The 20714-nt window shown below is 49.8% G+C and overlaps 1 protein-coding gene across 21 annotated transcripts in view; it reads right to left on the bottom strand.

Moving 5' to 3' along the window:
• The window catches only part of BCAS1 (brain enriched myelin associated protein 1), a 99609-nt gene extending 90531 nt beyond the window's left edge, over positions 1-9078 (bottom strand). For all 21 annotated transcript variants that reach the window (XR_015138809.1, XM_086331262.1, XM_086331263.1 and 18 more), the window contains exon 1: positions 8931-9078. The gene's annotated coding sequence lies outside the window, so the exon portion shown is untranslated. The remainder of the gene's footprint in view (positions 1-8930) is intronic.
• Positions 9079-20714: the final 11636 nt, after the last annotated feature.

Here is a 20714-nt window from a genome sequence, read left to right as displayed (position 1 = left end):
TTCATTTATCTACAGTCTACCTACAGCTGCTTCATGTACTGAGGCAGAGTTGAGGCATTTCAACAGAGACCATATGGCTGCAAAGCCTAAGATATTTACTGCCTGGCCTTTTCTAGAAACTTTCTAGGTTTTGCTCAACATCAGCCTCGGTAACATATACTCATTTTGCAAATAATGAGATTGAAGCAGCTGAGAGATTAAGTGTTGCCCAAATTAAGACTGACCAGGAACTGAACCCACCGTGTATAAAAATAATGACAACTCTAACAACCATAGTAATGATGAGACAGTAATAGTAGGGGCTTCTCTGGTGGCTCAGCGGTAAAGAACCCGCCTGCCGGTACAGGAGACACGGATCTGATCCCTGGTCCAGGAAGATCCCACGTGCCTCGGAGCAGTTAAGCCTGTGCACCACCGCTGCTGCGGCGTGGGCTTTAGAGCCGGGGAGCAGCAACTCCTGGGCCCATGAGCTGCAGTGACTGGAGCCCTCACCCCGAGAGCCTCCGCTGCGAGAAGCGCCTGCGCCACATCTGGAGAGCAGGCCCCTCAGGCAACCTGAGAAAAGCTTCGCACAGCAAGAGACACCTGGCACAGCTTCAATAAATAATGTTACGTTTGAACGATAGTAATATTAATAAAAATAATGTAGTTTAGTTGCTAAGTCATGTGTTAGTCGCTCAGTCATATCTGACTCTTTGTAACCCCATGGACTGTAGCCCACCAGGCTCCTCTGTCCGTGGGATTCTCCAGGCAAGAATACTGGAGTGGGGTGCCATGCCCTTCTCCAGGGCATCTTCCCGACCCAGGGATCGAACCTGTGTCTTCTGCTTTGGCAGGCGGATCCTTTACTTCTGAGCCACCAAGGATGCCCTGATATAATAATAACAACAAATTTGGTGAGTGCTCATCACCTGCTGGGAAACTGTCCTGAGAGCTCCACGTGCCGTAAATGAATTTACTCCTCACAACAAACCCACAAGGCAGAGGCATCATCGCTCCAGTTTTACAGATGAGAAAACTGGAACTCGCAGGTGAAACGCCTCAGCTGACCAAGGCCATTTGCAAAAATGGATACACAGTAGATGATGTCTCCATCTAAATCTAGCTTTTTCAAAAGTAAAAATAATTTACTAATGGGCTTATAAACTTTCAAAGCTCTATTATTCAATTTATATTTAATCCAACTTGAGAGGTAACTTCAATTAAAATGTTTGAGATTATGAAAAATCTTTGCCCTGAGAGAGGTGTGTGCAGACAGGACAGAAACTTTCAACCCGAGAGCGTCTGAGTTCCATATCCCAACCGTTGCAGGTTTTAAGGCGCCTCTCCGGCAGTGTCGAGGCCAAATGGCCTGAAAGAAGGAAAATCCATTTGCACGTCTTTTGCAGGGACAACTTGGACTCAGATAACATTGGTTTCCGCCAGCAGTTACAGAATATGTGTTGTGAACTTGCTTCTGCCTTTCAAATTTTGCAAGGGGCCAGATTTCCATGAGACGAAAACAGGCGGTGACTGCCACCTATCGGTCAACGTCAGTATTGGCCGAAGCAAACGCTTTGGGCCTGCGGTGCATGTGCTCAGTCCTGTCGACTCCGCGACCCCATCGACCGCAGCCCGCCAGTAAGGCCAAAATGTCTGGGGACATCAAAGGAAATGCTTTCACGTTCAGCAATTAAACCTTTCGTTCAAGGTTTGCACGAGCACGGCAAGTCCTTTTGTACCCCAAAGATGTTGCTGCTGTTTTCAGTCGCTCAGTCGTGTCCGACTCTTGCGACCCCATGGACTGTAGCCCACCAGGCTCCTCTGTCCATGGGATTCTCCAGGCAAGATACTGGAGTGGGCTGCCATGCCCTCCTCCAGGGGATCTTCCTGATCCAGGGATCGAACCTGCGTCTCCCACACTGCAGGCAGATTCTTTACCGGCTGAGCCACCAGGGACAGCCACCCCAAAGACGGTACAACTAATAAGGTCGTAACGTTGATCACAGCTGACTGGGGATGTGCCAGTGCTGAGACCTCTAGGTGGAGAGCAGTGCCGTCAAATAAGGCTGTGGGCTCTGGGGACTAAACACCCAGGTGCGAGTCCCCACTCAGCCACCTACTGAATGAGTGACACCGGCAAGTTACCGGGCCTCCCGGGGCCTCAGCTTCCTCTTCTGTAAAATGGGGATCATCAGGGCACACACTCTAGAGGTCGCTGTGAGAGTTCAAGGCACTAATACATAGAAGGTGCCGCAAACAGGGTGTGGCACGTGGTGAAGGGGCGCCCTGAAGGTTCTTCATGATTAGAAGTATCACCTTGATCATCACTGATACTCCCAGAGTTGTCTGATACAAGCAACTAAAGAACTGGGCAGCACTTCTGATTCCCGTGATCACCTCACGGTCAGGCCGGGATCCTGGATCTGTATTTTCAGCAAGTGCACACAGGCATGGGGGCTGTGACAGAGAGCAACCCCCAGGATGTCCTGGGGATGAGGACATTCTGGGGAGGCGGACCTTTCCTGTTACAGCCAGGGAAGTCCTAGGCAAGCCAGGATGAGTCGATCACCCTGAAAGCCGTGTCAGGGACTCTGTGTGGCAGGAACCCTTTTTATCCCCATTTAGCAGATGGCAAAGCTGAGGTGCAGGTGGTCCAGACTGGACCATTCCTGTCTGTGATGAAGCTTCCTCCAGTCTCCAACAGAGGAGAAGAATAAATCAGATGATGAGTTTTATCCATCAAGAAAAACATATTCTTTGAAAGAGCTCAGTTTTTATTTTGGAAAAAAAAAATTGAAGGTGGTATCAAAACGCCCTTTAATGACCTGATGGTGTGCATAGTTTTGTTCTTATGAATGTTCTTTAATCTGATATTAAGCACGAGTCTCCATATGGCAGAGAGGCTTGTTTTTGAAATTAGACTCAAGGGCCTAGCATTTGGAGAACGTGGGCTAGGTCTTTGGCTGGGGGTCATTCAGATGAGAAAGTCTCCCTACTTCTCCATTTCCCAGCTCTATTACTGAGGCCAGTCTTCACACTGTTACACATTCCAACCCCATGGGAGATTTCAGTCCCTGTGTCCAGGCCCCGCCAGACCCATCCCATCGGAACCCCTGGCTGGGGCCCGGGCATCAGAATATTTTCAGGATCTCCGGGTGACTTCCATGATGGCAAGGGCTGAGAGGTGCCATCCTGGACATTTTGGGCCAGGGACTCCCCCAGATGCTGGCTCCCCTGGTACATAGAACCAAGGACCGGATTCTCAGAGAGAGGAAGGGCACTGGCTTTCAACGTCCACAAATCACAGCCATCTCAGCAAGTCTGAAGATGTTTGCAACCCTTTCAAAGCACTTTTTTTTTTTTGGCCAAACTGTCCACGTGGCATGTAGGATTTCAGTTTTCTGACCAAGGATCTGACCCAGGCCGCGGCAGCGATGGTGACAAATCCCAAGCACTAGGCCAGCAGGGAACTCCTGAGCTGGGTGTTCTTGTTGTCCCCACTTTAACGGATGCATCACATGGGTCCAGAGAGCCTGAATTCCTTGCCTAAGACCAGGCTATGAGCTGAATTATGCTCCCCTCCAAATTCACATGTAGAAACCCTAACCCAGCATGACTGTATTTAGAGACAGACTAGAGGAAGTTATAAGGGTGGGGCTCTAATCCTAAGGATTAGCAGCCTTATAAGAGAAAACACCCAAGAGCTTGTTTTCTCTCTCTACCACGTGAGGACCCCACAAGAGGTCAGAGGTGTGAGGGCTGCAAGTGAGGGAAAGAACTTCCACCAAAACCAGAATTAGTTAGGATCTTCATCTTGGATTTATTAGCCTCTAGGGTTGCGGGGAAACAAATATCTGTTGTTCAAGTCACCCAGTCTGTGGGTTGCTTTTTTTTTTTTTTTTTTGTTACACTGCTTGAGTTGACTAATACAGATCATCACCTAGTAAGAGGGAGCATCAGGACTTAACCCTTAGCAGCCCGGCTCCACAGTTCAAGCTCTAAACTTTTTCTTAGTCTTACTATCTCCTCTACCATATAAGTTATGCTAAATTTTATTAAGTATTTGCATATAATGTAATACAGCATAGACTATAAAATATTTATTGCATATCTGTTTTTGCAATGAGAAATCAAAATCATAACTAGTCAAGGAACATAGCCAGACCTAAAGTGAATAAAAAATTGAAAAGTCATCAATAATCTTCGGAAAGATTTAGCCCAAGGGCTTGGCAGCAGTCGGATGAGAAAACAGTTCTCACTGTTTATTTCACTTATTAGTGTTGTAATCCCTCTAGCTCTGTTTTGACCCACAAGTGAATTGGCCATTCAGGGAAGTTTCTTTTGCATCTCTCCTCCTTTACTCCAGGGATTGGTGTTCATGGGGCCTTCTTTAATGTCCTTAATCAATTAATCAATTTTAGAGGGTTTTAACTGAATGACTTTGACAAGTAACATTTATAAGTTTAAGGCGCAACATGTTTTACTTTGATACATTTATATATTGTAATATGGTTGCCAATACAATGATATTAACCATATGATGCAATTAAACGTCTATATTCATTTCCTGTGCCCTCAGTCTCTACTACTCCTTACACGTTCCTTCCCTTAAACACCTTTCCTCTTATCCCCGCCCACCCCTCCCACCACTGACTCTTCATTGAGTTACAAGTTAATGATATGTCCTCCTTCTCCAAACAGATCAAACACCAAACATGGTACCAGCTGCCCTAGAGAAAGAGCGTTTCTGCAGCGGCCACTGTCAGATGGAGGAGGAAGTCCTCAAAGGGTGCGCTGGTGACAGAGTTAGTCACTGGGTAAACGGGAACACCTTTGATCAGTGCAGTGGAACGTAGGTAAACTGGCGACCCTTCTCACCACCCACTGAGGGCAGTGCCAACAGGAGCAGGCTGGCATGCCCAGCAGAACAAGCCCTCTGCCCCCAGCTCCAAAGACAGCCTCAAGGTGAGTGACGAGAACAGACGTGCAGGGCCCCGTGGTCCTGCACCGTGACGCGGGCCGCTGTGTGCAGACAGGGCTGAAAGCCATTCCTCTCTGCGCCCCCAGCCCTGCGCCCAGAGCCCTGGTACGTGTGGGTTCAGGGCGAGGGCCTCCTTATCAAAGCGCTGCTGAGTGTTTGAGGAGATCTGGGAATTGAGATCCTGCTACTGGAATGCTTTCTTGTGTTCGCATCCCTTTACCCATCGCGGTTCCTAGAAGCCTCGGAGCTCAGTATCTTATCCTGAGTGTTGCCCCAAACATCTTTAGGCTAATAGTGATGGCAGGTAACATTAGCCGCAGCCTTACTATGAGCTTGGCAGGGTCAGGAGTAGGGTGGGGCAGGAGAGGCGTCAGGGCGCAAAATGCAAGGAGGCGACCCCTTCAAGGTTGGGCAGGTACCGTGGGCACCTCAGAGTGAGTGCCTCCCCGCGTTGCCCCTGCAAGGAGCCCAGCACCGGGCACTTGACTTCCACTGTTTGCGTTTTCTCTTACAGCAGCCCGTTATCCCCCCATTACACAGATGAAGAGACTGAGGCTTAATGATGCAAGCCCCTCACCCTGAGAATGTAAACTCCGTGGGGGCAGGTACCCCACTTATCCTGCTTGCACGAGTGTGCCCTCAAGTTATATCTGCTGATTTAATGGATAAAGGAGAGTAAAGTAACCCTGATCAGATAGGAAGCTCTGGTGAGGCAGAGCTAAGGTTGAACCTGGTTCCACAGGACTAAGGCATTCAGACCCTTCAGGCTGCCCAGCCCAGCTCTGGGCAGCAGGAGAGGCTACTGACACGGTGACTCTCCACCAATGTTTGAGCCGCCAGCGGCTCGGGTGGGCCTGCAGGAGCGGCCCCGCCCTCCCGGGCCTTTCCCAAACCTCCCTGTGCGTCCCCGTCGCCACCAGAAGCCAGACAGGATGGGTTCAGCCAGGCCCGGTTCTCTCCTGAAGCACATGCCTTTCCCTACAAAGACAACCCTTCCCGAGTTTCAGAACCCTTTGGGAAAAAACAGCCACCCTGATTTGGGACTCCTTCAGTTGAAATCCATGTTGGCAGGGCCCTCCCTTGGTTTTAATTTAGGGGCAGAGCAAGGATCTATATGGCTTCCCAGGTGGCTCATTGGTAAAGAATCTGCTTACCAACGCAGGAGACACAGGTTCAATCCCTGGGTCTGAGAGATTCCCCTGGAGAAGGAAATGGCAACCCACTCCAGTATTCTTGCCTGGGAAATCTCATGGACAGAGGAGCCTGGCGGGGTACAGTCCATGGGGTCACAAAGAGTCGGACAGGACTGAGTGATGGAGCATGCGTGTGCACGTGCGCACATACACACCTCCCCCGCACCCCCCACCCCCCCCAGGATCTATACACTCCTGGCCTCTAAGGCAGCTCAACTCTAGCAGGGCATGATGAGAGTGGGGTCAGATGCCTCCTGGTGAAAAATTTAAGGGGGTTCCAGAAAACTCAGCCATCAAGATTAAATAGTACATATATACATTTCAATAATATATTATCTTAAAAAAACAGAATTAATGCTGGGAGTGGTTCTTTACAAAATGTGTGGTTACTTGGTTCATTGTGGATGTTTTCACATTCATTGAGAAATTTAAAAATATTGCTTTAAAATATAATTTATCTCAAAGATGGAGTTTTTTGGTGTCTCTTAAATTCTGCCCCCAAGGAGAGGACAGAGCCTCACTCATTGTTGGGGGCCAGAGTGAGGTACTCCGCCCATGGCAAAGGTCATGAGGAAGGAGGCTCGACATACGCAAAGGCGGGATCGAGCCTCAGGAGTCCCCCTGGAAATCCTCGAGCATCTACCCCCATAACCAGAGCCTGCCTACTTTACTACTTTGTGCTCTCACCTACACCTCTGACTTTACGGGGGGCTGTCCCCCACCACCTCTTTCGGAGAAGGAGTTAACCTAGAGCTCCAGTTAATAAAAACTCCTGGGCGTGACAAGAGTGTTTTAACCTACAAACTCCTCTGAAGGTTCTCTAGCCTGCCTGACAGGCTTGTCCGGCCACATGTGATTGCTCACAGCCTCCCAACCGTGAGAGGCACGAGATGCTTTAAACCTTCTAAAAACAGGTTCCTTAGAAAAGTTAGAAAACTATTAGTATAAGTATAGTGGGCTGAATAGAAATTGTATTGGTGAAGGGTTTTTCACTTGTTGAGCCAATGTTTGTTGCTAAGTCTCCACATCCCCTGCCCTTACACACATTAATGAATATACAGAAGAAATAAGTATTAACCTTTGATATTAATCACGTTAGACCTTAGGCTAAGTAAATTCTTTCCTTAACTAAAACCCACTACACCCTCACCCTATAGGAATGTAACTTTATTTGGGTGGCATCTGTTTTAAGAATAATCACCCCTGGAGAAATAAGTGTCCTGGTTGACTGACCGTTGTCACAAGGAGAGGGTCGTAAATTCTCAGCAGGCCCCCCTGGCCAGAAGATGATGTAACACCCCTAAGACCTCTGTATACATTTGTATGAAGCACCTGACTTTGATAAAAGTCAGGACTGCTGACCCCGCGTGACTTCTGCATAACATCTCAGTGTATAAAAGTAGACCATGGAAAATAAAGAATTGGGATCAGTTTCTCGAAATACTGGTCTCCCCATGTCGCTCTCTCTCTCACTCTGGTTGAGTCTCCATCTGGAGCGCGGAACCCGCCATGCTTACTAATTTTGCCTGGGCTTCTAAGATCCGACCGGGGAGGCCTCAGTGTCTCCTCTCCTTTGGGAGAACGGAAGGACGCCTGCGGCCTACGTAAGTGGTGCAAGCTTCTTGTCTTGAAGTTTTATTGGTCTCCCGCGTAAACCAAGCTACTCAGCCTCTTTTCTCCACTGAATTTTCCTACTGAGCTATCCTCATTCTATTACTCTTTATATCTTTGATAAAATATTTAAATAAATAGGTCGCCGACGCCATCCCCGCTTCGAATACCCTGGATCAGCCGGGGCTGGACCCCGGCAACTCATCTCACTGAAGTCGGCTCTGACGGGAGCTCAGTTTCACAGCTTCCCTTCCGTGAGATCTAGGAGTCCCTGCCCACCCCTCCGCAACCTCATTTTCCTAATATCACATGGAGATGATGACAACAATAAAAACAACAGTTAATGCTCATTAAGCACATCGGTAGGTGTTCCCTGCCTTGGTCCCTCAGCCCTCGTGGACGTCACTTAGATCTCGAGACCATTAACTTCCTGTTTTACAGATGAAGACACTAAAGCTCAGAGAATGAAGTCACCCACCCCAGGGCACCCAGCCGGTCAGTGGTGGGATTGAGACTGGATTGGGCATCAGTCGGGCTCCAGACCACCTGCTCTCTCATCACCATGGCTGTTCAAGGCAGTAAATGGAGTTTCTGAAGGCAGTACAGATTTCTGGAGTCTGCTGCTGGGATCTGAATCCTGCAGGTGCCTCCAGGGGAGGTCTTGAATGTCAAATAAGAATTTATGTCAAGAGCCAGATTCACAAAAGTCCCTGGGGAAGTCCTTCTCCCCGTCTCCTTCACCTCCTTAGACTTCCCCTAGACACAGACTCAAAGTTGGCTCTGCACTGGGGGACTGTAGTTCTGATGGTGGTCCCCCAAGCACACAGCATGCCCCTCCATCCACTTGACTCTCCCCCTAAGGTTTACACTTGAAATGACACGCAACGGGTCCATGCAAATAGGAGTTATTCCTGCTGTTTTGAACTCAACACTACCCACATTATCATGTAGTCCTTGTATCCTTTTAGAAAGGGCTATCTTTGGGTCCATTTCACAGATGGTGAAACTGAGGCCCTCCCAGACCCAACACCACACAGTGACTTACTGGCAGAGCCAGGGTCAAGCTCAACCCTCTCTGGCCTCTGGCTTCCACAATTCATCGCCTGCAAATAACAAAAAGAACAAACTCTCCGGCCACGCTGAAAAGATCTGGAAGCAGTTACCTGCAAGCCCCGGTGGGAGTGTCTTCTGTCCTCGGGTATCTCCTGGAGCTGCTTCTGCGTGGAGTGCTGTGTGTCCCGCTGGTGCTGCCCAGTGCCAGGCTGTCAGCTGAGCCCAGCTCCTTGCCCTTTGCTTCCTCGTCCGGAGCCTGCTGGCTGAATACACAGAGCAGGGCAAACACAAGCCTGGGTGGAGCTCGCCTCTCCCGGACCGCCCTGCAGGAGCAGGTTCTCTTCCTGGCTCGGGGGCTGGCCTCGCCTCTCCCAGAGAACCTGAGCCCCCGATTGCTCTTGTGCTGACGCCTGCCTGGCCCCACGAGTCCTGTCCTCACCGGCCGCGTCCACTCAGGCTGACCCGGGCAGCTGGCTCCCTTCCCCAGTGACCACGGGGCCTGGGGAAAGCCGGGAAAACACGTCCTGTGAGGTTTTGCTGCTCTGCTTGCCTTTCACCTTCATTCTTTCTGGGACACCACGGAAGGGGGAGGAAACACCATCTCACCCCCCACAGCCTCCAGTCATGTAAACATCCCTCCCAAAGGCCTGTGGGTACTGGAAAGCAGGTAACATAAGGGTGGTTTACTGCTCTGGAGACAAGGCCTGGCACTGGAAAGGGCATTCTTCTTTTCTGCAAACTAGAAATTCAAGACAGGCCATTCGATGTACTTAATTCCAGCAAGGATATTTACTACAACATCTTGGAAAGACACATGCAATACAACAGGAGAGCATAAACAGAAAGATAACCAGGGACTTCCTCGGCGGTCCAGTGGTTAGGACTCCACACTCCCAAGGAAGGGGGCACAGGTTTGATCCCTGGTCCAGGAACTAAGATCCCATAGGCCACGTGGCCAAACAAAAACAAAACGCTAAGCTGATAGTTACACAACTCTGTAAATATACCAAAAATCACTGAATTATGCAAGTAAAGCAAGTGAATTGTGTGGTATGTAAGTTATAAGTCAATTTTTAAATTTTTTAAAAAGATAACCAAAGAAGGCATCACCAACTCAATGGACATGAGTTTGAGCAAGCTCCAGGAGTTGGTGATGGACAGGGAAGCCTGGCGTGCTGCAGTCCGTGGGGTCTCAAAGAGTCAGACACAACTGAGCAACTGAACTGAACTGAACTGAACAAAAGAAGATAGAAATATGAGAGTGGGTACGTTGAATGGGAGTAAGAGCACTGGCGAGTGTATGTCTGGGTTTATAAACTTGCTCAGATGTGGCTTTGAGCTTCCTAACAGCCAGTGCAAAAAGGGAAACATGGTGAGTTATGTTATTCAGTGTTCTTGAGAAAACACTCCAGAGAAATAAAACTAGTAATTACGTGGCTTTGTTCATTAATATATGCATCCCAGCACCGTCATGAATACTTGTCAAGCACCAGCTGTATACAGGCCTATGCTTAGAGGCCCTGCCCCACCCTGCCCAGGCTCACTACAATTAAACACAGAGTACTGCAGATAAACAGAGTCACAGAGTGGGATCCTCACTATGAAACAAAAGCTGAGGCTGCTAGGAGGGAGAAGCAGGGGGAGCTAGAGAGGCCCCTTTGAGAAAGGCCTATGTGAGGAGCAGACGTGCTGCTGAAATAAACACTCAACTCACAACTGGATGCACCGCAATTAGGTCCATAAGCTGGACTCCACCCGTCAGGCGTGCACAGCGTGCCAACACAGACACAGGCACGGGGTCAGGCGGCCAGCAGGAAGAGGGCCTGGGCGCCCGGACCCCGGCCCTCAGTAGACCCCGGCCCTCAGCGGACCCCAGGCCCACAGCGGACCCCAGGCTCCCAGAGGACCCCAGGCTCCCGGACCCCAGGCTCACAGCCGACCCCAGGCTCCCGGACCCCAGGCTCACAGCGGACCCCAGGCTCCCGGACTCCAGGCCCACAGCGGACCCCAGGCTCACAGACGACTCCAGGCCCACAGCGCACCCCAGGCCCACAGCGGACCCTAGGTTCACAGCAGACCCCAGGCTCCTGGACCCCAGGCTCACAGAGGACCACAGGCTCACTGAGGACCCCAGGCTCCTGGACCCCAGGCTCACAGAGGACCCCAGGCTCACAGCGGACCCCAGGCTCACCCCATGGCTGACCAGCTGCTGAGTGGGAGCCAGCGGTTCGCTCTCCCCAGCCCTCAGTCTCTGTCGCCCCTCTTGGCTGTGGGGGCTTCTGTGTTTTTTGTGTGCTGGGTTTTGTGTCTCTGAAGCCCAGCACCCTGCAGAGCAGGAAGGCCTCTCCCTGCTGTAGAGGAGGGCTCAGCAAGCCCTCCCTGAATGCACCGGCTCCCCCGTCAGCATGTGTGACAGGCAGTACCCTTGGATGGCGTCTTAGCATGAAGAAACATCGTCTGGGCAGGGAGCTTGTCTGGTCTATCACAGACCCTCCCCGAGTGTTACTGAGGAGTGGTCCCATGGGCAGGGCTTGCTCAGTGATGGGCAGGACCTCGTGCAAGAGGGAAATCCAGAGACCCTTGTTCTGAAAGCAGGAAATAGTGCTGGGAGAGGTCCTGGAGGGCTTCCCAGACAGTGCGGTGGTAACGGATCCACCTGCCGGTGCAGGAGACACGAGAGACTAGGGCTTCATCCCTGGGTCCCTGGAGAGATCACCTGGAGGACGAAATGTCAAGCCACTCCAGTATTCTTGTCTGGGGAATCCCATGGACGGAGGAGCCTGGTGGGCTGTAGTCCATGGGGTCGCAAAGAGTCGGACATGACTGAGCAACTTGACTTTCACTTTTCACTTTCAGGCATTGGAGAAGGAAATGGCAACACACTCCAGTGTTCTTACCTGGAGAATCCCAGGGACGGGGGAGCCTGGTTGGCTGCTGTCTATGGGGTCGCACAGAGAAGCGACTTAGCAGCAGCAGCAGCAGCAGAGCACGCATAAGCACACATGCAGAGGTTCTAAAACAGAAAGCATTTTCCTTTCTTCCACAGCCTCTCACTACGTGTTATATATTTTACTTACTATTCTAAGTCATTCTAAGTAAAGAAAAATTGAAAATTTCAGTTATTAGCATGAGTTTTCCCATTCAATTTTCTAGCATGCAATATCGGTTTTAAATGCAATGAACTCCTTCTTGGAATACCCCAACTCACACAACTTATATTCCCTCTTTTACTAAAACAGAGTAAGTGCCACACACACTGGCTCGATTGTAGACGTTGCTTCGAGGCGCTCACGCGTTGGGCCCGCACTGTCTGCCTTCAGCTGACTGAGGAGGAAGCGCAGGTTGAGGGGAAAGAAGCCACTGGCTGCTGCATCTTTCCTCCTCTTAGCCATCCCTGCAGGGAGCGGGCATGAAGGGGAAGAGATACCGCGGGTCCTTCTGCTGTCTGTGCTTAGAATGCGTGGCCTTCTTTCTGCTCTGAGCCCATTTCTGATTATGAGTGGAAACCGAGGCTGCTCAGGGCTGCCAGTGCCCCTACAAACTCGCTTGTAGCTGTAACACACTTCACTTCTACTCGCCTTGAGGCTTGCTAGACACCTGCCCACCAGGGTCCACGGGGATTTCCTGCCTGTGGGCACCATGGAGACCCGTGAACGGGCAGCAACAGACAGTGGACGTGTGATGGCGTGTCCTTCCTGTGTTCACACACACACCCCTTTCCATCAGGTTTTTTAAAAGACTCTTATTTTTTAGCTTCACAGCAAAACTGAGAGGGAGGTATGGGGATTCCAAGTACACCAGCTGCTTCCACACGTGTACGCTCTACCCCACTATCAGCAGCCCACTCCAGAACGGGACATTTTTTACAGTCAATGAACCTACATTATAATTACTTAAAATCCACAGTTTTCATGAATTGACGTATCATATGGGATAATGATAGTATCATACAGGATAAGGTCACTGTCCTAAAGATCTTCTGTGTTCACTCTCTTCTAGAATTTTTTTTAAATTAACTAATTTTTTTAAACTAGAGGACAATTGCTTTACAGTGTTGTGCTGATCTCCTCTGTACAACAGCATGCACCAGTCATAAATAGATCTCTCTCTATATATATCTACGCATACATCTCCTCTCCCCTCCGTGGAGAGCCTCCCTCCCACCCAGCCCCATCCCACCCTCTAAGTCATCACAGAGCGCCGGGCTGGGCTCCCTGCCTTACGGAGCAGCTTCCCACTAGCTGTCTACTTTACACACGGTGGCGTATATGTCAAGGCCACTCTCTCAGTCCCTCCACCCTCTCCCTCCCCTGCTGTGTCCACAGGCCCTCTCTCCATGTTACAGTCCACTCGTGATGGTGTATACTCTACGGGTTTGGCAAATGCACAGTGATACATGTCTGCCACTGAAGTGTCACACGGGATGAGGTCACTGTCCTAAAGGTCTTCTGTGTTCCGCCTCTTCATCCTTCCTTCCCCTTAAACCTTGGGAAGTTGTTCATCTTTTTAACATCTCCACAGTTTTCCTTTTCCCAGGACGTCACGTGGTTGGATCATACAGTTTGCAGCCTTTTTCAGACGGGCTTCCTTCCCTTTGAAATACGCATGTAAGTTTCCTCCATGTCTTTTCATGGCTTGCTAGCTCATTTCTTTTTAGCTCTGGATAATATTCCATTGTCTGGATACGCCAGTTTATTTATCCATTCAGCTTCTGAAGGACATCTTAGCGACTTTCAGGTTTTGGCCATTATGGATAAAACTGCTGTAAACATCCACATGCAGGTATTTGTATGAACATAAGTTTTCCATTCCTTTGGGAAAATGCCAAGGCGTGTGACTGTTGCATCACATGGTATGAGCATGTTTCATTTTATACGAAACCGCCAGACCACCAAAGTGGTCATAACGTCTTCCGTCCCCGCGGCCGTCCCCGCGACCACCTGTGAGCGCTCCCCAGCATTTGATGTCGTCAGTGCTCTGACTTGACTTTTCTTATAGGCTGTTTTGTGGCCACAACACAAGTTCAACGATAAAACTGTTAGTGAACTCAAGAGGGTGCCTGCAGAGCATTAAACCAAGCTCAGGGCCCTGGCTGGAGGCGGCAGCAAGTCCACAGACTTCTGGGGGAAGAGTCTGCTTCTGGCTGTCCACCTGGCGGGAGTCGCTCCCGGTCACACGTGCTTCAGCTGGCGCTCATCGTCACATCTCATGACCCGGTTTCTCCTCCTAATCTTCTTTCTTTACGCTCTCCACCCCTCCTCAAATATTGACACACTCATGAAGCTGTCAGCTCCTCTTATCAGACTGCTTCCCTGGAATGTGGACGGGGGGTGGTCCCCGTGTTGAAGAGTCACTGGAAATCTGAAGTCTCTTTGACACTTTTTCCAGGCGTCCCCGGGCCAGAGTGGCAGACACTTCTTTCTACATGCAGACCTCTCCCGACTCATTCCGAGTCAATTTCAGTCATGCTTTTGATCACTGCCCCGGAGAGGGGGACTGACCCAGACATCACAGTGTAGTCATGCGTGCCCCGTCCTGCTTGGGCTGAGAGTAAATCTAACCCTGCCGTTCTGTGTCCACTCTTGCTTGGCATTTTCAGGTCACTTTCCTCTACCTGATATATGTGTGTGTGTGCTGAGTTGCCTCAGTCGTGTCTGACTTTTTGCGACCCCATGGACTGTAGCCTGCCAGGCTCCTCTGTCCATGGGATTCTCCAGGCAGGAATGCTGGAGTGGGGTGTCGTTTCCTCCTCCAGGGGATCTCCCTGACCCAGGGGCCGAACCTGTGTCTCTTAACACCTCCTGCGCTGGCAGGCAGGTTCTTTACTACCAGTGCCACCCGGGAAGCCCACGGTACCTGATATGCTCCTTTGTAAAATCCCACGACACAAGAAGAAGTGCCCACTTGGGTAAGAAGGAAACAGAGTTTCAAAGAAGACACACGTCTTGCTCCAAATTAAACCATGGACTGATTCTGGAGATAGCAAAAGGCAAAACCCAGGGCCCAGTCTTGCAGAGAAACCCAGGCTCTAGAGCCATGCAGTCTGAAAAAGAATCCTGCGTTAGTGGCTGACTAGCTGTGCGACCTTGAGGAGGTGGCCTGCCCTTTCTGTGCTTCAGTTTTACCGTCTGTGAAATGGGGGTATTGGCAGCACCCACGTCATAGACTTGTTGCTGGAGTCAAATGGGATCATTCACAGAGAGCACTTGGTCCCAGTGCCTGGCACAGAGTTTCGGTCTTGGTCTGGAGGCCGGGAAGATGCCCTGGAGCAGGAAATGGCAGCCCACTCCAGCATTCTTGCCTGGGAAAGCCCACGGACAGAAGAGCCTGGCAGGCTACAATCCATGGGGTCGCAGAGAGTCGGGCACGGCTGAGAAAGGGATGATATCATCTTCTACGTGACAGTGCTGATGAGAAGGGAAATCATGACCTCACGGATCCTACTCTGGATCTGGGGACTCGATTTTGAGCGTGGACAGGGTAAGGGGGCCCCCACAAAATAGCCCACCTGGTTTTGCACACCAGTCTCCAACACCAGCTCCACAGTGGTTTCCACCTGCTTGTTCAGAATCTGCAGGGACACACAGGCTGCAGGAGGAACCGCACAGCTCGGGGAGGCCACCGAGAAGGGGCGCAGATCCACTGGACTGCCCTGGACACCTCACGCCTCGCAGGATCCCCAGCTTCGGTCATCCGGATCTTCCTTCTCATCGTCGGAAGTAACGGCTTCCCGGTTAGCCCCTGTTCTTGGGGATGATAGGATTTGACTTTCTCCCGTCTTTCTCGCTGGTTCCAAGACTTCGTTACTGCGAACGTGGGCTAAAGCTGCCTAGATATTGCACTGCTGTCAGCGTGCTCTGCGTACGAGATTTCAGTCAGAAAGCTGTTTTACATTAGAAGCATCTGTAAATACTTCGGCAAATTGAGCTGGAAATATGGTATTATGAGGAGCTAATAATTTTCCCTCCTCGTGTGAATTCTCACAGGGTTTTCCGGCTCGCAGTGAATGAAAGAAGAGGCAGAAAATATAGACTCCAGGGCAGGCAGGGGTTTCCTTTGTTTTCTTTTCCTGCTTTCAGGAAGGCGGATGGGGTTTCCTGAGCAGGAATGTCAGAAAACCACCTCAGCTCTGTCTGCATGACAGCGAACGTGAGCCACGACTGGGAGGCCCACTAGGGATCTCTTTCTGTGGGGGCTTCCGGAACAGAGAAAAGACAGGCGCGGGCCGTCACGGCGTTCCTCACGGCCACGTGGCGTAAGAGGCGTCTGTGGCCCCTGTAGCCGGGGACACCACCCACGGTCTTTTAGAGATGGACACGGATATTTCTGGGCCTCCCAGGTGCCACCTCGGTAAAGAATTCGCCTGCCGATGCAGGAGACACGGGCTTGATCCCTGGGTCAGGGAGATCCCCTGAAAAAGGAAAGGGCAACCCACCCCAGTGTTCTTGCCTGGAGAATCCCCATGGACAGAGGGGCCTGGTGGGCTACAGTCTGTGGGGTCACAAAGAGTCAGATGTGACTGAGCATGTGCACGCATGCATATACACACGTGGATATTTCTACATCGAGTATTTCACTGTATCAACATGGGCGCTTTGGAGTCTTTCAAGGCACAGTCTCTACAGTTTCCTTTCCCCTTCCTGGTCTGTTAGCTTATTCCCGTCACCATGGGGAAGTGCGTGAACCTGCTGAAAAAGGCCTCCACTTTCGCAGAAGCCAGCCCCTGAGAGCCCGGTGCAAACTGCAGGTTGCCCTGCTTGTCGTGTTTGTGATTGGGGAGCGGGGCGAGTCCCCGCCACGATAGGAGCAGGGGGCAGGGAGCCAGCATCCTCGCCGGACAGGCTGGGGGACAGAGCCCGCCCTGCATCTTGCGCCATGAACTTAGGGGTGAGCTGCGATGGTCACCACCCACAGGGCTGGGCAGACAGAGTCTGCATCGCAGGAAGAAAGTGTTTAGAGTCCCTTTACAGAGGCTCCAGAGTCAACTGGAGGGACGGGGTTCGACCCCAGCTCTGACACTGAAGTAGGGGGTGCTGCAGTGCCCGCTCAGACTGCCCCTCCAGGACTGAGGGCTTCATCCCAGCTTCTGGAGGCTTGGCTGTGATGGCGCTCTCTGTCTCTTTCTCTGGAACTCACACAGCACGGATCAGCATGTTCCTTGGGCAGTCCGCATCACATGATGGGTGTACAGATACACAGACCGGGTCGCCTGGCCCCCGTGGGGCAGCCCTGAAAGGCGGACCCAGCTCCCCGTTGGGTGGTCAGGAGCGCCCTCCTCCCTCTGCCCAGCCTCGCCCCATTTGTGCCCCCAGCGCCCTAGCAATGGCTATGAGCGTGCAGCCCACTAAACTCCCTGGAGGCAAGTCTCCATCTCAGAGTCTGCCTCTCAAGGAACTGGTCTATGCCAATGACCTTAGGAAAGTTGATTTTTTTAAATTGAAATGCACCTGGGGGAGAGTGAAATAAATAATTCAAAAGGTTGTTCAAACAAAAGTAAACACACGAAAAAGTGGCGCCCTCCCTCCAGCTCTCCTGGGCTGGCGCCCCAGAGCGACACACTTCCCTTCGGGGCCTTCACGATGGTGGTCCTCCAGGCGCGGTCCAGGCCGCGGGGCCGTCTCCGGCCTTCCAGGTACCCCCGAGGTTACCCAGGGTTCGGATTATCGCTCAGACGCTCCGTGCCTTTTTCTCGCTCATCTGCCTGCAGGTATAGAGAGAAGAAATGGCATCGTGTGCTTTCAGATCTCACACTACACCTAGCCTTAAGAAGAAATGTTATCGTGTGCTTTCAGATCTCACACTACACCTAGCCTTAAGGAACTACCCCCTGGCCAAGTTTTGGTGCAGCTTCAGAGCACACAACTTCTGACTGTCTGAAGGGGGTGTTGAAATACGCTTTCCTTTTCCAACTATGAAATGTGTGGGGCTGGATTTTCTTCCTGTATTTTAACCAAAGCAACATATGGAGACACATCGGACGCGGAGCATATTTGAGAATCCAGCCGTCTCCTCTGAAGGCAGAAATTAAAATGATTAGCAAACACGAAAAAGCAAACCATTTCTTTTGCCTTTTGTTTCGGTTTTGGAACAAACCGAATCGTTTTGTCGGAAGCTTTTAGAAACAGAGCTATTTTTCATAAAATGTTAATTTTATTAACATGGTATGGCTTTACCATTTTTTAAAAAAATGAATTTATAAATAATTGTTCTTAAAAGCCTTAGTTTTAATTTCTAATAAAGCAAATTTCTGTAGCTCTAATATGCATCAATAAAAGCACTCTGGGATTCCTCAACAATTTTTAACAGTTTAAAAAAGAGAACAGAGCTTCAAAAACTGCTCCCTTTCCCCCTCGTGACAGAAGGAATAGATGTTCATGATAAAATATGTAGAGAGCAAGCATAAAAGAGAGAATAATCTATAATCTTGTCGCTGGGAAGCACTCTCTTTTGGAGTTTGTCTCACTCCCTGTCAATTCACAAATACTGTTCAGTCACTAAGTTGTATCTGATTCTTCACGACCCCATGGACTGTAACCTGCCAGGCTCCTCCGTCCATGGAGTTTTTTCAGGCAAGGATGCTGGAGTGGGTGGCCATTTCCTTCTCCAGTCACAGATATTACTGATTCTGAAATACTGTTTTGAAGCTAAGACATCGTGTTTTTGTTTTTATCACTGTACACCCTGCCAAATATGTCATTCAAAAGAGTGTGGGGGTTTCTTTGTGTGGCTGTGTCCCAGATGGGAAGTACTAGCTGCGTTATACATTTAAGTGTGACATTTTCCACTCTTATAAACATGACAGAGATGGACATCCTTACGGCAACATTCCCGAAGTCACCTCCTAGATTTTCCTCTGAGAAGCATTTCACAGATGTTGAAGTGTGGAATCAAAGCGTAGTCCTGCTTTAAAGGCATCTGGTACACACGGTCAAATCCCTCTCCACTAGACAGGCTTCCGTGAGGCCGGGGACTGGTTCTCCATCACTCATGATTATATTCTGTATTTCTACATATGAAGGGATGCATGAAGCAGTGTGTGAGAGGGATAGATTCTTTGTGTCCAGGTTAAACTTGGACATTCATGGTTAAAAATTACTTTACATTTTCCTAGTGAAAAAGGATGACCTCAGGTCAGTACTTCACCTCGTAATTTTTCCTCAGTGAACATGAGGGTGAAAATGTTGTCACATGTTTATTGGACATGTGTCTTTATTCTTTGTCAACTGCCAAAACAGTTGACTCTTAATACCCAGTTCCTTTTATTTTCTAGGACTTGGCTTCCTTCCTGATCAGCTTTCATTACACAACCAGGGCAGAGGTGGAAATAAGTGATGTGAGGGCCATGATCTTAGTGATTCATCCCCCTGATGTTAGAGAGAAGAGTGTTCTTAAAAAAATTTTTTTTTGGAAAATAGTTGATTTACACTGTTGTGTTAGTTTCAGCCATACAGCAAAGTGCAAGTGAATCTGTTATACACATACAGGTATCCACTCTTTTTTAGATTCTTTCCCCATATAGGCCCGGAGAAGGCAATGGCACCCCACTCCAGTACTCTTGCCTGGAAAATCCCATGGACGGAGGACCCTGGAAGGCCGCAGTCCATGGGTCACTGAGGGTCAGACACGACTGAGCGACTTCACTTTCACTTTTCACTTTCATGCGCTGGAGAAGGAAATGGCGACCCACTCCAGTGTTCTTGCCTGGAGAATCCCAGGGACGGGGGAGCCTGGTGGGCTGCCGTCTATGGGGTTGCACAGAGTCGGACACGACTGAAGCAACTTAGCAGCAGCAGCAGCAGCCATATAGACTATTTCAGAATACTGAGTAGAGTTCCCTGTGTGGTACAGTAGGTCCTTATTACTTCTGCATTTTATCTATAGCAGTGTATACATGCCAGTCCCAATCTCCCAATGTATCCCTCTTGCTCTTCCCCACTAGGTGACCGTAGTTTGCTTTCTGCGCCTGTATCTCCATTTCTGTTTTGCCGATAAGCTCACTGTTACTTACTTGAGACTCCATGTATGAGCAGCGTCATATGACACCTGTCTTTCTCTATCTGACGTCAGAACGACATCACTGTTACTTACTTGAGACTCCACGTATGAGCAGCGTCATATGACACCTGTCTTTCTCTATCTGACGTCAGAACGACATCACTGTTACTTACTTGAGACTCCACGTATGAGCAGCGTCATATGACACCTGTCTTTCTCTATCTGACGTCAGAACGACATCACTGTTACTTACTCGAGACTCCACGTATGAGCAGCGTCATATGACACCTGTCTTTCTCTATCTGACGTCAGTACGACATCACTTTTACTTACTTGAGACTCCACGTAGAAGCAGCGTCATATGACACCTGTCTTTCTCTATCTGACGTCAGTACGACATCACTTTTACTTACTTGAGACTCCACGTATGAGCAGCATCATATGACACCTGTCTTTCTCTATCTGACTTCAGAACGACATCACTTTTACTTATTTGAGACTCCACGTATGAGCAGCATCATATGACACCTGTCTTTCTCTATCTGACGTCAGAACGACATCACTTTTACTTATTTGAGACTCCACGTATAAGCAACGTCATATGACACTTGTCTTTCTCTATCTGACTTCAGAACGACATCACTTTTACTTATTTGAGACTCCACGTATGAGCAGCGTCATATGACACCTGTCTTTCTCTATCTGACGTCAGAAGAACATCACTGTTACTTACTTGAGACTCCACGTAGAAGCAGCGTCATATGACACTTGTCTTTCTCTATCTGACGTCAGTACGACATCACTTTTACTTACTTGAGACTCCACGTATGAGCAGCGTCATATGACACCTGTCTTTCTCTATCTGACGTCAGAACGACGTCACTGTTACTTACTTGAGA

This window comes from Bos grunniens, chromosome 13 (assembly GCF_055505025.1).
Source record: "Bos grunniens cultivar Pamir isolate PY7600 chromosome 13, Bosgru_T2T1.0, whole genome shotgun sequence".
NCBI classification, from domain to species: Eukaryota; Metazoa; Chordata; class Mammalia; order Artiodactyla; family Bovidae; genus Bos; species Bos grunniens.
This window is presented reverse-complemented; position numbering and strand designations above follow the sequence as displayed.